This window comes from Drosophila navojoa, chromosome X, assembly GCF_054131105.1.
Source record: "Drosophila navojoa isolate 15081-1374.11 chromosome X, UAZ_NAV_1.0, whole genome shotgun sequence".
Taxonomy (NCBI): Eukaryota; Metazoa; Arthropoda; class Insecta; order Diptera; family Drosophilidae; genus Drosophila; species Drosophila navojoa.
In genome coordinates, this window is record NC_142895.1 from 21666503 (window position 1) to 21682156 (window position 15654).

Below are 15654 nucleotides of genomic sequence, written 5' to 3' on the forward strand. Positions count from 1 at the left end.
TAGATATGCATATCTGTTAAATATAAGTTTTTTTTTATGGTAAGCCTAAAATTAAAAGAAAATGGAAAAAAGACAAAAAAATGTTTAAATAAGTAAAGTTAAAAAAAAATATATATATAGAAATAAATAACAACAAAGTTGTTTAAAGTGAGGCTGATATATCAGGAAATAAGACCTATATAGTATATAGCTTATGCTGCTGCCCAAGCTCAGTCGGTGCCAAGTAAGCAGAGCGCCTACTCAGATATATACAATAATGTGTTTATGTATATGTATATGCCTGAAAGAACTGTAGAATACTTGGTTTATTAACTCCTCGAAGGGCTTAGGGTATCTCCCCAATCGAGCAGTCTCTTATTAATTATCACGATATAGCTCTTTTTGGAGTTAGAGTATCTCGACGACGTCATTCTCATTTCTTATTATCACGATATGGTTTCCTTTTGGCTTAGGATATCTCCCAGTCGAGTAGTCTCAGCTGTGTTATTCTCATTTCTTATTATCACGATATAGCTATTTTTAGGGTTAAGGTATCTCCCAGTCGAGCAGCTTCAACTGTGTCGTTTTCATTTCTTATCATCACGATATAGTTTCCCATTGGCTTAGGGTATCTCCCAGTCGAGTAGTCTCAGCTGTGTCATTCTCATTTCTTATTATCACGATATAGTTTCCTTTTGGCTTAGGGTATCTCTCAGTCGAGCAGCCTCAGCTATGGCATTCTCATTTCTTATTATTGTGATACAGTTTTCTTCAGCTGCCTTCGCCAATGCTGAATGCAAATTCCCGGCATATTCATTGCGAATTCCTGGCAGTTGTTGTTGCGGCCCTCCCAGGTATGTCCACACATCGATTTCACATAAATTTGAACGTAAGTCTCTTTGTCGTAATGCGAGTGTCTTTCAATTTGAGCCGTCCGCACATTCCATCATCAGTTAAGGCTCTTTATCGCACCTTGTGGCCCGCCTCCCTTGATTCTGATTAGCATCCCGAGATTTGCTGCTGATTAGCCAACCCGAGAAGCCGAGCAGAGCAGAGCTTATAGACATTGGCCTGCTGCAGCTCCATTGACAGCCAGCGACGACTTCAACTCCAGCAGCCGGGGCCATTCATTGAGCAGCCTCTGCATCTGATGCCAGTTTATTGTCATCATCAGCTCCCTCCTGATGGCATTGTCGTTGCCCGTGCGGCTCATGCTTTGATTTTGTGCGCTTGTTTCTGCTTATCAAAGCCAATGATAACGTGAGACGCGTCGCAGCGAACAGCTCGACCAGAAATTAAATTCTAACTTTGATGCTGAGCCAAAGGTGTGCCGACTCCTGCTGCAGTCGACCTTTGGCCACGGTAATTGCCTTGCCCCACTGCATCCACTTGGAGGCTTTGCGAGTGCATGTCAAACTATTAAGAAATTTATTTAATATATACAGGGAGAGAGATAGAAAGAGAGTGAGAGAGAGAGAAAGAGCGAGAGGGAGAGAGCAACAGAATAAAAGTAAGTCTTTGCCCAAGATTAGAATTGTAGCTTGGAAATAGAAATTGCAGTTAGATATGCATGGGGAGGACTAAGAACAGATAGAACAGAGCCATAAAACATTCGAGGATTTGTGATGACTTTTTCATGTCTTTCAATTAAAATATATTAAATAATATATGAATATATCCTACAAATATATATTGTTCTACTACTCCTTGAATTTATTAACTAACTGCCCTTGTTCCTAAACATTTCCCAAACAACTTAGCGGAGCTCTAAAAAACTCCCAATTAAAATAACAAACTGTTCTTAACCCATATTCATTTATATTCTTTAAAGAACAACAAAAACTGAAAAAAATATTTATAAAAAACACAAATATATATATATATATATATATATATATATATATATATATATATATATATATATATATATATATATATATATATATATCAATTTTATATGAACGAATGTAAATAAATATGAATATATTAATTAATATAATTTGTAAATCAATAAATGAAAATAAATTCAAATTTAAAATAAATAAATATAAAAAGTTAATGAATATTACAAAAATATATATATATATTGATTTTATTTTAATCAGATAAAAATTTACAGTGGATATAAATATTAAATATATATGGCCACCAAAAAAATGTATAAAAGAGTATATAAATCAATTTAAAATATGTATATAAATATATCCACATTTTTATACATTTTTTATTTGCAACATTTATTATAAATTTATATATTTATTTATCTACACACACATAAACATATAATTTTATAAGTCTACCAAACGAAAAATATTTATATGTAAGTGCTAAAAAATAAATGAATATATACATATATAAAAATAAATTAAAATATCTAAATAATACAAATATAAACATTTTAAATATGTATAAAAAATCAATTATTGTATATAACATTTTAATAGATTTTTAATATAAAAAAAACAGTACAATACAGCTAAAATTTGAATGTCATGCAAATAAAAAATAAACAATTTCAAATAAATACAAATATATATATATTTATGATGAAAAAAATATATATATTGATATATACAAGATTTAAGATAAATATGTTTACAAAAATAACAGAACATAAAATTTAAACTTTAATTATACTTTATCTATATGTATACAAGCACATATATTTCATTTTTATTTTAAACGAATTTATTATATTATAGAATCAGCGTCTAGCACAGCTAGAGCAAAGGCGCCCGTTGTCTAACAGCGGCATAACAGCTGGGGAAATTTGTGGCTAACAGCGGCCGTTAAAATGTCCCACACTTGGCTGGCGCGTGGCCTGATAAGAGTCGCGTCGCAGGCTCGCTTTGGGTTAGTTGCCAGCGAGCAACCAAACGACATGGACGTGCAGCAGCAGCCGCAGCAGCAGCAGCAGCAACTGAAAGCCATTTGAGCCAACATTTGAATGGACAACGGTCAGCAGCGTCAGCCAAAAAAATAATTGAAGTTGCCGTTATTTTGAAGTTGTGTGTGTGTGCTGATAACTTTTGCAGTGAATGACTCTTAATTGGCAGTGAAAAACAAAAATAAATAAATAAAAAAATATAAATATATATAAATATAATATAAAATAAAAATAGTGAATATAAATAAAGTTTGCTTGGCAATTTCTTTCTTTTTTTTTTTTGTGTGTGTGTTAAATTTTGCATTTGTTGCTTGCGACATTGCTGTGGCTAATAACAAGTGTATTGTGTGTGTGTGTGTGCATGCTGTGTGCGTGTGTGTTACGTGTTGTGCATGTGTAAGCAGGCGCATAGCGAGCATCGCTTGGCGCGCTCAAAAGTAGGCAACGGAAACGCAACGCACTGAACTTGGCTGACATTTGGCCGTATGTGTGTGTGTGTGTGTGCGTGTGTGGGTGCATGAGTAAGTGAATTGAGTGTACGTGTGACTGCATTAGTAAGTATGTGAGCATTTCGTCTAAGCGTTTTTTACTCGACTCGACTTGTGTTCTGTGTGAGTGTGTGACAATTTATCATAATTGGCCTTACATTTAAAGCAGCTGGAGTTTACCCACCGACATACGTATATACACATATACGTTTATTGAAATCCTACTGCCAACTGCGTAACAGAAGCTGCCAAAAATAAACTTTAAGCAACAAATAAAACTGCCAAGACAACGACAGACGAAGGCAGAAGCAAAACAAAACGGCAATAATACGCTTTCTTTCACCTGGGTTTTTTTTCTTGTGCGTGTGTGTGTGTTTTCTTTTCTGTTTGTTGACAAAGTGCAAAACAACAATAACAACAACAACAGCAACAACCAGCAACAACAATCGACAACAGAAGCCGCCAACGTGTTCACAATTTTCGCCCACAGAGCAGGCCGTGCGGTAAGTTGACAATTCCCTTCCATCCATTTTCATTTTCATTTTCACTTTCATTTTCATTCCGCTTCCCCCTCACTGTCCGCCTCCTGCTCTTTACACATTTGCCAACGCAATTGCGAGTGCACTTTTAGCAGCATTTTGCTCGTACCACTCGAACAAGCTTCAAACGCCGCTTGATTTCTAAGTGCATCTGCATGTTTGCATGTGTTCGATGCTCTGTGTGTGTGTGTGTGTGTGTGTGTGTGTGTGTGTGTGTGTGTGCGAGCAGGGGTCGTGGTCGGTTTCGTTATTACAAGTTATGCGCTTTGGCATGCCAACAAGCCAACAAGCCAACAATACCAGGCAGCTGCTACTCCTGCTGCTCCTGCTGCTCCTGCTCCTGCTGCTGTTGCTGCTGCAAGCGCCAAGAAAAGTCACGTTGCCAATGGCAAATGGCAACTTTGAGTTGCTTTACCCCAAAACAGCAAACTATAGATATATATCTATATATACAGATATATGGCAGCAAGAAGCAGAACTAAAACGTATAAAAGCTAATTTCGTCACACACACACACACACACACGTACATGTAGTGGCATCTCTTTCGCACACGCTCTCGCTGTCCACTGATAGCAGTTGGCAAAAGTTGTCAAATTGCACGCTGCAGCGACGCAGCAGCAACTCTCATCAAGCCAAGGCCAATAATTGTCATTTACGAGCAGAGCACGAAGACAGACATACAGTATATACATATATATATATACACATACATATGTATATACATATATAGTGCCATTTCTTTTATATTGTTAAAAAATAAGCAAATCTTTTAGTCGGGTGCCAGTGAGTGCAGAATACTCATTCATGTTCAAAACAAACTCGAAAATGTAGATTACTTATCTATATTTCATAATCTATATGAATATTTGATACTTACTACAAACTCATATGCTATAAGAATTTATTATATATGATTTGAGATTTGCAATCTTTGCAATCTTTACTCAAATCCATAATATTCATAAACATATATAAAATCAATACGAAAATCTAGAATATATATAATCACACACTAGAGTAGATTAGGGACCATGAGTTGGGTTCCTGTGAATGTGTTCAATGGAGTAATATATTTTAGGTAATTTAGCAACAGTATATCTAAACTCCCTCTTGTCCGAATATGAATTGAACCATATTAGTTCTACTGCTTTGGTTCTCCCTTTGAATGTCTGACTGGACTCTCCAGCCTCCTGTAGATAGTCTAAGACTATCTTAACTTATATATACATACATATATTTGTCTTCGAGCTGGCCGCCATTCGGCATAATATGTTTCTGGTATATCTTATATATGATATAAAGATTATTCATTATTCTGATCTACCAGGTGGATATTCATACATATATAAACATATATAGTTTTAAGTATATCATTATATTCGCTAAGTATTTTTCAATTTTTCTCAATGTGCCACGCCCCCAGCTCCACCGTATCTCTTTCATCTGTAATAAGTTTATGTACACTCAAAACTTCAAGTCTCTAGCCTAATATTCATCAAAATATAACAAATATAACAGTACACAAAATCTAACAAAACCCTATATAAGGTCAAATTCGTTTTGCCACGCCTCCAGTGAAGGAGTTCTTGTATGTACTGTCAATTCATTTTGGAGCTCTAGAATAATGTAATGTAACTTCAGTTCCAAAATTGTAAATTACAGAGTATTTTTCGATATGCCACGCCCTCATGGTAGCGCAAAATTCTTTTGAACTCAACAATACAGGAGATGAGAGCCAGAAGCTGGAAAATTATATAAATTACTCGAGTTATTCTCAATTATATACTTTTCTAGCTTCTAGCTCTAATGATGTAATGAGCATTTTTTAGTCTGCCACGCTCATGTGATCATTAGAGGGGGTATGAAATAAAGTTGAGTACATTATGAATATATATATATGAGGATATACTCCTAATTTCTAGCTCCAATAGTACCCAAAATATCATATAGAATATATAGTGAACATTGTATATTCGCATTTTAACGCCTCTAATGGGCGTGTCTTAATAATATTGACAGCTCACCGGAGCTACGAATAACTTAATCAAATTTGCAGTCTCTAGCGACGAAATGCTTAAGTGCAGATGGACAAATGGACAGAGGGACTGCCTGCCAAGTAGATAATACACTAAGCCAATATTCCTATTTCCATTTCCATTTCCAATTCCATTCATCACTGAGAGTAAAATGCTAACAATGTGCAAATCGAACTGGATTGACGGTATTTTATGGTGACTATAAAAAAAATGTTATGCTTAAATTGGAATTTGGTTTTACCTTTTGGCCGCATTTGAAAGCCAAGCGAATTGGTTAATTGAAACATATTTTTGTCGAGTTGAGCAAATTAAATTAACTTGAATCGGAAATGAATTTCATGAATAGCTGCAATTAATTTAATAATAATTGCAACAAATATATGTAAGTCTCTCTCACTCTCTCTCCTTCCTCTCTCTCTCTCTCTCTCTCTGTTCTCTATAAATTAATACAAAGAACACTTTGACTATGCTTTGACTATGCCGCAGCAAAACCGAGTCAAAGTTTTATAGCTCGGGTCAAAGCAATTTATAGCAATCTCTCTCTCTCTCTCTCTCTCTCTCTCTCTCGCTTGCTCTCTTGGTTAATGCTGTTGCTGCTGCTCTGCATACCAATGTCAATTTCAATTGCAAATTAATCGAGCAGCCTCCCGTGTCACGCGCGTGTCACGCTCTGACCCTGAACGACTCTCGCTGATGACTTTTGCGATAAGCCTTCGATTAAAAACTCGCCCATTTGCACTGGCCAACAAGTTAGCCAAACGGAAAGTTTCCACTGTGATATTTATATACACACTCACGCACACACACACACACACACACACATAGAAGTCCAGTATGCGTGCTTTGGGCCAGCACAAAGTAGAAATTTGTCGGCGAGTGTTATCAGCATTGGCTACTCAGCAGTTTCGCGCGTCCTTGCCAGCAAAGTTTTCCATCTAAGTTTTCTTTGTGTTCTTTTTTTTTCTGCACTTTCACGATTTTCTTTTAAATTATTTTCACATAGATTTCCTTTGGCTCTGCGGAGCTGGCGCCTGCAAGTATGCAAGTATTTTTTATGTATTTTTTTCCCTTGATTTCTTTCGCTTTTGGGCCGCACGCGCTTTATTTCTCTATTTTTTTTAATTAAAAGCTTAATTGGCTGCCACACCTTTGAGAAAATTAATATAAAAAACGATTGCGTAATTAAAAGCAAACAACAAACATATCTGCTGCTGTTCCCTTATACATATATCTAGGATATAAAATACATATTGTACACTATATAGGTATATTTGTTAAGATCTTTCGGCTTGATAGCGCCACAGTCCCAGACACGCCCCACACATCTCGACTCGTTGACGCCTCGACGCAGTCCGCATAGAAATTAAAAACTTAATGGTCTGCCAGGCACACACACACACACACAGTGACACACACACACACACACACACCCATCTCATATGAGCATTTAGCTTCACCAGCTTTGCTCCTGAACAGAATTTGTAGCACGAAGTGAAGTGCGCGTGGGCTTAGTCCAGTTCAATAGCTATGCAAATATTGACAGCTTCGTTCTACAGAGTGCGGAATACATTAAAAACCATAAGCGTTCTCCCATGATAATTACGAAATGGCTAAATATTAAATACTCCACTTTAAATATGGTTACATACATATATATGGTTATTTTCATATATTAATGGTAATAAAAGCTGAACAGAGTTCAGATAATGAGATCCCGAAAATCCTTATTATTCATGTACATCTACTGCAGTATCCGATTATAACTGACCTTAAGGAATCGTCGCTATTAACCCTATAAGCTTGCTCGTTTCAGTTTGTCTGGGGACCGGAATTTTCGTCATTATAAACGTACCGACGCTGTAAGCGGGGTCGTTTTAGCCGGACCCTACTTTATTTGTGTATATAAAGTCAAGACATTGAGTTATAGTCTTATAGTCTATATTGCTCCTTTTTTCTCTTTTGCTCTTTTCATCCTTCTATCTCTTTATATCTCTTTATGTCTCTTTCTCTCTCTCTCTCTCTCTTTGTTGTTATCTTAGTTTTTATGAGTGTTTCTCACTGTTTCTCTCTCCCTTGATCTCACCTATTTTCATACATCTGTTACTCTCTCTCTGTTTATGTATTCATATACCTCTCTTCTTTCCTCTCTATCTCTCTTTATTTCTCTTTCTCCATATATCTAAATCTGTCTCTATCTCTCCATCTCCCTCTATTTCTTTTCTCTCTCTTTATTTCTTTCTCTCTCTCTCTCTCTCTCTCTCTCTCTCTCTCTCTCTCTCTCTCTCTCTCTCTCTCTCTCTCTCTCTATCTATCTGTTTTTCTCTCCCGTCATATGTTTCTACGATTACTCACTCGTCCATCCGTCTCTAAATTCATACATCCGCCCATCCATTCATTCATTTCATATTCCACAATCCCGCCCACTTAAAGCTCTATTGTAAAGGCATAGTAAACAGTCGATTGCACCCGACTTCAGTTAAGGACTTGTAAAGTAAAAGAGAGATACATATATGTATGTATGTATGTGTATATACACTAATACATACCTGCATATTGAGTTTGCTAGCCTTACAGCAATCGGTGAATTTGACAAATACGATATCATGTAAGGAGCTCAACGAGCTTCTGAGCTTGGAATCTGCTTCGCATCACAGCAGCTGATAGGCGCTTTCAATAGTCTCTAATCTGATTTGGATTCCTTTTGAAGGCGTGAGCTAATGTTTAAAAGGACATTAGGAATATACAAATCAAGTGCTTTAAAACTCATTTAACTTTGATTCATTGCGATGCGCCGTCTGTCGCCTTGGCTTAAAGTCCAACTTTTCTTTCTCTATGTTTTTTTGTATTTATTGACTTGAGTTGATTTCCTGCTTTGTTTTTGTTGTGTGTGTGTGTGTGTGTGTGTTTGGTTTTTCCTATTCTGATATGTGGCTTTCGTACAAACTTAATTTGTGCTTGGCTAGCGTGAGAATGCTCGGCTCAATGCGATTTCCTGTCGCTCCCTTTGTACGCCGGCCAAAGGACGAAGCTCATTTTGTGTGTAAATTAAAGGAGGTTCAACAATTTTTGTTGTTGTTTTTGCTTCTTTTTTTTGGGGACATTGGCCAGCTACCCGCTGGCAGGCGAACTACAACACGCACGCACACACACGCACACACACACACACGCAGACACATGCACATGCGGCATATTCATCTATGTCGCACATCGTTAAGCGCTGCCAGTTTGACTTAATTTGCGTTAAACTTTTTTGTTAAACATATCATTCGACTGGCAGGCCGGCAGCAAACAGGCCAAAAACCAAGCAAAAACACACACACAAACACACACACACACACACATACATGAAAGCGACGCGGGAAACACAAACAAAGGCATTAATCATGCCAGCTCGGGGACCAAAAACATATACACACATAGAGGCAAGAGTTAGAGAGGGCGTGGTAGAGAAATAGAGAGAGAGAGAGAGGCAGAGAGAGAGAGAGAGAGAAGCAGAGGGAGAGAAAGAGAGAGGCTGAAAAAAAAAACGAAAATGAAGCGTAACAAAATCTTTATGGGATTTATTAAGCATTTGCTTCATTTCGCTTTGTGTCTATCGAGAGTCTCAAAAATGCTCAAAATCAATGTCAAACAGAGCAAAGTCATCTGTGTGGGTGTATGTGTGTGTGTGTATGTGTGGGTATGACAGACCATATAAAGCCCAAAGGTGAGTAGAACCATTCACAAACACTCTCACCCTTAACCAAAGCAATTCAAAAGGAACTGCAAGGATATCTCAGGATACTCAACTCAACTTGACAGCAGAGCGAACATCGCAGAGTTAGGGTATTAGGGAATTAGAGACTCAGACTCTGACTTGCCACAGAGGTGGACGTCGGGGCCTGAAAGCTAACAGCGCAGAATTTGAGGAGTAGGGGCTTCCGCTGGTTCAATTAGGGCCACGCCCAGGAAGCGGAGGGATGGGAGACAGACATCGACGCAGCTTAGCTAGCTGGGCAATAAGATCTATAAGCAGACGATTCGAATTAGTGTACTTACGTTCCTTCAAGAGATGTATGTATTTAAGTACATGTTGAGTGAGTGTGAGAGCTGAAACAAGCAAAGGATGCTCGGCTCGGCACTGCTCGACCTGGCGATACTCTGAACCCTGCAAAGAACTTGCATTCCTCTCGTACAGTTTTCAGATTTCCGGTTTTGACATATTCACTTACTCTCGAATAGGGGGAAACGGTTTAATTGCATCACTTTTCGAATCAATAGATTGGCTTAATCACATTTTTAGAGACAACAATGATCTAGTATTTGAAATATGGTTTACTCACACTTCAAGGGGAAGCGGGAATGGTATCTGAAAGGCAAATAATAAATATATTTATATTAAGCTATCGTTTTACTTCAATACTAAGAAAATGAGATGATCTATCGAAATTAGTCTCTATATTTGTGGATTTCGAGATCACTGAGGTCTTGACTGCTCGTCGTCCTGTCACAAACCGAATATTCTCGTAAGTCGCAGCTGAGTATCCACCATAGATTATCGTCTATCGAGAATCGATTATCAGCTATCAACCAGCACATGTATATGAGAGATCATCGATTATCGACAATCGATTAGTGTCTGTTGATTGTCGACTTTACATTATCGACAATCGATAATTGTTTATTAATAGTCGGGTTTGGGTTAGTGAGCATTAACAATAGATAATCCACCGATTATCGACTGTTGATTGTCAACTACTTCTTATTCTTGATCGTTCATAGACTATCGATTACCCACTATAAATTACCGATGTTTGTATCGATTTGCAACTATCGACTCTTTATTATTAACTATCAATAACTATATATTAATAATCGACTATCGATTATCGACAATATATCGATCAGCTAACGATTATTGGCGGTTGATTGTCGGCTATCAATTAGTTTTGATCGATTATCAACTATCGATTTCTGACTATCGATTATCGATCTATTATCGACTATCGCTTATCGACTATTGACTGTCGCTACTTATGCTGGCCTCTGACGTCGATAGACTCAATCGGACAGCTCGTCAGTTAACTGGGCTTGGTCGTGGTCAGGCGGGCACTTTGCTTTGTTATTCTCCCTAATTTATCTCCCCCTCTATCTCTCCCTCTCTCTCTCACTCCGTCGCTCTCTGTCTTGCTGTAGCTTGTTTATTTAACAAAATGAAAACTTTTGGCCCGAAACTAGACCGCAATAACTGTAAGTGCTCAGCAAACAGTATCGCAAAAGCCCAAAAACTAACAACGCCAGCGACAAGTGTAGACACACAGAGACAAGCGCACACAAATATATATACATATATATATATTGAGGTACGAGCATATCTATTTATATAACTCTACCTGGCCTTGCTCGGTCACTGGCACACACACACACACACAGAGAGAGAGAGAGGGAGAGGGAAAAAGCGATATACGCCCGCCTCCATATTGGCGCGCTTGAATCATTCGTGTGTGTCGAACGTCCTGGCCACTGGCAAATTATTATGATAATCGCTGGCATAACTTATGCGACATTTTTACAATATGACAGTTCGATGCGTGCGATTGCGTTGGCGCTGGCTGCTGCTGCTGCTGCTGCCGCCTGATGGCTTCTGGCTTCTGGCTTCTGGCTGTTGGCTGTTGGCCAAATGCGTGTTGGGGTAGTCGCACCTATCGAGTGGCAACAACGTGTTGCCAGGGTGTTGCCGCGATTCATTCAGTCACTCGCTCGGGCAGTTCGTCGCGGAGGAGTGGGCGGCCGCTGCCTTGGGGAAATTAAGTTTGTGTCATGTTTTGTGTCATTCAATCTCCCCAGACGGCAGCAACACAGCCAGCAGAGCAGAGCAGAGCAGAGCAGAGCAGAGCAGCCACCATACGGCGTCTGCGTGATGTGGGCCATATGCAAATGGCTGAAAGTGTTGCATACTTATTCGGGCGCGCGCGGCAAGTGCAGGCTGCAAGTGCTTGGGCCAAGTGGCAAGTGGCAAGTGGCAGCCACAGTGGGGCATCGATAGCTGAGCGCCAGCAAATGATCAACGCACAGCTTAACGAGTTTAGTTCTTATAGTCGCTTTACGGTCAAATTAATTAGGGGACAAGAGCGTCAAGGGATGGCTTTTGGGCCAGTCAAGGGCATGCAGAGTTTTTTAAAGTGGAAATAAGTTTTGCTACTGCCTCAATTTGAAAAAAAGCTGAATGGGAAAAACAATTGGTAATGCGGATTAGCTACATCATTTGGAGCGTATGTCTTCGGACGGACGAACAAACTGACGGATGAATAGATAGATGGGCGGATAGATGAGCGGAAGGATGGATGCGCCATCTCGTTGACAGATTGATGGACGGACTGATAGATGGTCCTGCGCACGCATAGGTAGCTAGCTGAGCAGTAAACAAGACCAAAAAGATCTTTTCACATCGTATTATAGACTTGGCCAAGTCAATTCTAAGCTTTAGCTGGCCCAAACTCTGAAAGCTTTCAATGCTTATAGCAACCAATTAATATTATGTATACCAATCTCGGAGTTGATTATTTAAGATAAGTGAGAATTATGGGCAAAAACAGATTAATATTAAAAAATAATAAATATAATGAAAAATAATACTGTGATGTAAATAATATAATAGATCGAATAGATAAGTTCATATATTATATGAGTAAATATAGCCGTATAGCAATAATCTCTGATCTATGGCCTTACAGCCACATCAGGAAATTTATCGATAACAAAGTAGAGTTCAGAGGTTGCGGAAAATGAACTACTATGACGAATGGAACTAAAACAAATAAAAAAAAAAAATATATATATATATGTCGGAACAGTATTAGTATCGGTCATCGTTTCGCGCAGCGAGTTTCGTTCGCACTTGAATCCTAGACGCAACTAACTTGTGTCTCTCAATTATTCTTTGTGCCTACTCCCGAACCTCACTCGGCGACAGCGACACAACGCTGTCGCCCCGCTAAAACGGTACTTCTTAAGCGACAACATGCAAATATTGGCTGATGCAATATGATGAAATCAATTACTAGAACTCAGCCGAAAACTACAACCACACTCATATAACCTCATTACACACCGACACTATAACCACACGCATAAGTACGAAGGCATATAGAAAAGGGAAAATATGCGAGCAGGTAGTAAGCACAATTACAGTGCGCGCCAACATATTAATACTACTTGCTTCGACACGGCCATCCTGACTTTAACACGCCCTCGTGTATGAAATAATAACATTTAAGTCTTTATTTTCTTGTTTCTTCAAATTTCTTCCTTTTTTTTTTTAAATAAACGATATACATAATTCTCCTAAAAAATCAACCTTCTTTTCATATGATTTTTTTAACTCGTATTAACTAATCATTCTAACAATATGTTTCAATTCAATTCATACAAAATATCAAGCTTTATTACCAGAATACATTATCATAATTATAATTTTTTTTATTATTATTTTTATTATTTATATTTCTTTTATAAGTAGTTTTGTCGGCATTCTTCTTTAAACATTATGTACTCCATTCCATTCAACATTATATAATCAAATGCCCCACACGCCATGATCAAAACCAACTTCAGTATGTTTTGCACTTGTGCTTGCATTATTATATAATCCACATTATATAATCAAATGCCCCACACGCCATGATCAAAACGAACTTCAGTATGTTTTGCACTTGTGCTTGCATTATTATATAACCAAGTACTCTGCCATTTTCTTTTGGCCAGCCGTACCCTTTATTCTCTTTATATTTATTCTTTATTTCACTCTTCTTCACTCTCTTTGTTGACTTCTTCATTCTCAACATTTTTATTTTCACTGTCTTTACCGTCTTCAACTGTATTATCAATTTCAACAATATTATTATAATTATCACACACATTCAATTCTTCGTGCCCCTCTGGCAATCTTCTTAAATCTTCATGAGCATATTTGTAATTTCGTTTACTAGTTAGAGACCTTAAAATGTACCTGTCACCCTCTAGGACTCTGATTATTTCAAAAGGCCCCTTATACTTTGGACTCAATTTAGTTTGATGCCTTTCTTCACTTTTTAGTAGCACAAAATCTCCAACTTTGTGTCTAATTACTTTCGCTTTATTTTTATCAAATCGTTCCTTATCATAAACTGCTGTAGCTAAAACATTCTTTTCAGCCTGTGCTCTTACGTTTGGCAGATCAACCTCATGCTCAATGTCACTAGGTGGGAGTAAACCTAATGGCCGTGCCACCTTTCCCAATAGCATTTCCAATGGACTAGCTTTCGTCACACGGTTAGTTGTACAATTGATTGCCAACTGCACCTCTCCTAACACATTCTGCCAAGACTGAGTTCCAGTTTCGACCGCAGTCAACATATTCCACTTGGCCATTAGCTCGGCTAGCACCGGTACTAATCAAATGCAAGTTTATTTTCTTATCTGCACAGAATTGACTAAACTTTGCACCCGCAAAACACCTTCCCTGGTCAACTATTATTCGGTTTGGTACTCCAAACAATGATACAGCTGATGCCACAACAATTATGCAGCTCTTAGCATCAATCTTGACCGTGTGTGTTAAATAGACAAATTTAGTGGAAGCATCTATTTGGACAATAACATACTCCTTTTGATCAGACTTCCCACTTAGTTTTCGACGAACTTTCGTATATACTTTGACATGTTTTCAAACCAGTAATAGTCACAGGCCTTATTCAACGTCTATTAATCGCATTAGTGGATAGAAGATTTCTCGAAAAGAAGCCGGCATGAGCCATTCTCTTGCCCTCTCTATACTGCAAATCAAACGTGAACGTTTGTAAATATGCCCACCACCTTTGTGCTCTGGGAGATACATAGGTCGCGCTTAGTTCTTGATGCTTTGAGTGAGTTACAATCAGTAAAAACGACGAACAATACAATGTACTTCGCAATAACGCTTAAGGTTGTATGTGTGACTATGCGATTACCGTTATTTCAATTCCATTCGTTTCTTCCCCGATCCGTTATCCTAACCTGGCAGACGTCTCTGTCTGACGCAGTCTGGGCACGACAGTAAGTTAGAGCGAGACAGGCACAACAACCGCAACACATACATGTATGAGCGAGCGTGCGCGTGCACCCACACAGAACAGCAACAAGGCCCAAATATATCATCATTTGAACAACGGTTTACAATTTTCGATCTGATAACTTCAATTTTTCCGGGAGACATAATGATATGAAACCCATTAGACAATATTTCTCGACCAATCACGACATCATTTTTCAAGTTTTCATCCCCCAAAACATGGAGAGAGGACATGAGATACTCAATGCAATAATTGTTAATTCCTACATTAATAAGCATTTGCAATGTACTACAAATACTACCATTGCCAATACCCTTTAAAATTACTACATTGTTAATTCTTTTACCAATTAACTTAGAACTTATCTTTTCTTTGACCAATGAACATTCCGCCCAAGTTATGTCAGGATAACATGTTTGTGAAAGCCACTGCGATGCACTGCCATCCAACGCTGCACTCAAAGCCATCACTAACGCACTGCCTTTTATGAGATTTTCCGCTATGATGATATTCACTGTAGCGCACCATGCTGCTGCGTCGGCGCCAGCAACTTCTGCGTTAAATTTTGGCAACACTATTGTCTTATTATTTGTTGTTTCAGTTGCAATGCTTTACAAGTTCGATTAAATTTTTATTTTGCATTTCCATTATGGCT

General features: G+C 38.1%; 1 protein-coding gene across 9 annotated transcripts in view; it reads left to right on the plus strand.

Annotated features, from left to right (window-relative positions):
- The first annotated feature begins 2821 nt into the window (after window positions 1–2821).
- Window positions 2822–15654, plus strand: part of LOC108657850 (putative G protein-coupled receptor B0563.6) — a 33648-nt gene continuing 20815 nt past the window's right edge. For 5 of the 9 annotated variants that reach the window (XM_089263816.1, XM_089263817.1, XM_089263818.1 and 2 more), the window contains exons 1-2: window positions 2822–2936; window positions 3521–3857. The gene's annotated coding sequence lies outside the window, so the exon portion shown is untranslated. Of the gene's footprint in view, window positions 2937–3084; window positions 3214–3520; window positions 3858–15654 lie in introns of those variants that run through there. The other 4 variants (XM_089263811.1, XM_089263812.1, XM_089263814.1 and 1 more) reach the window with 4 other exon arrangements.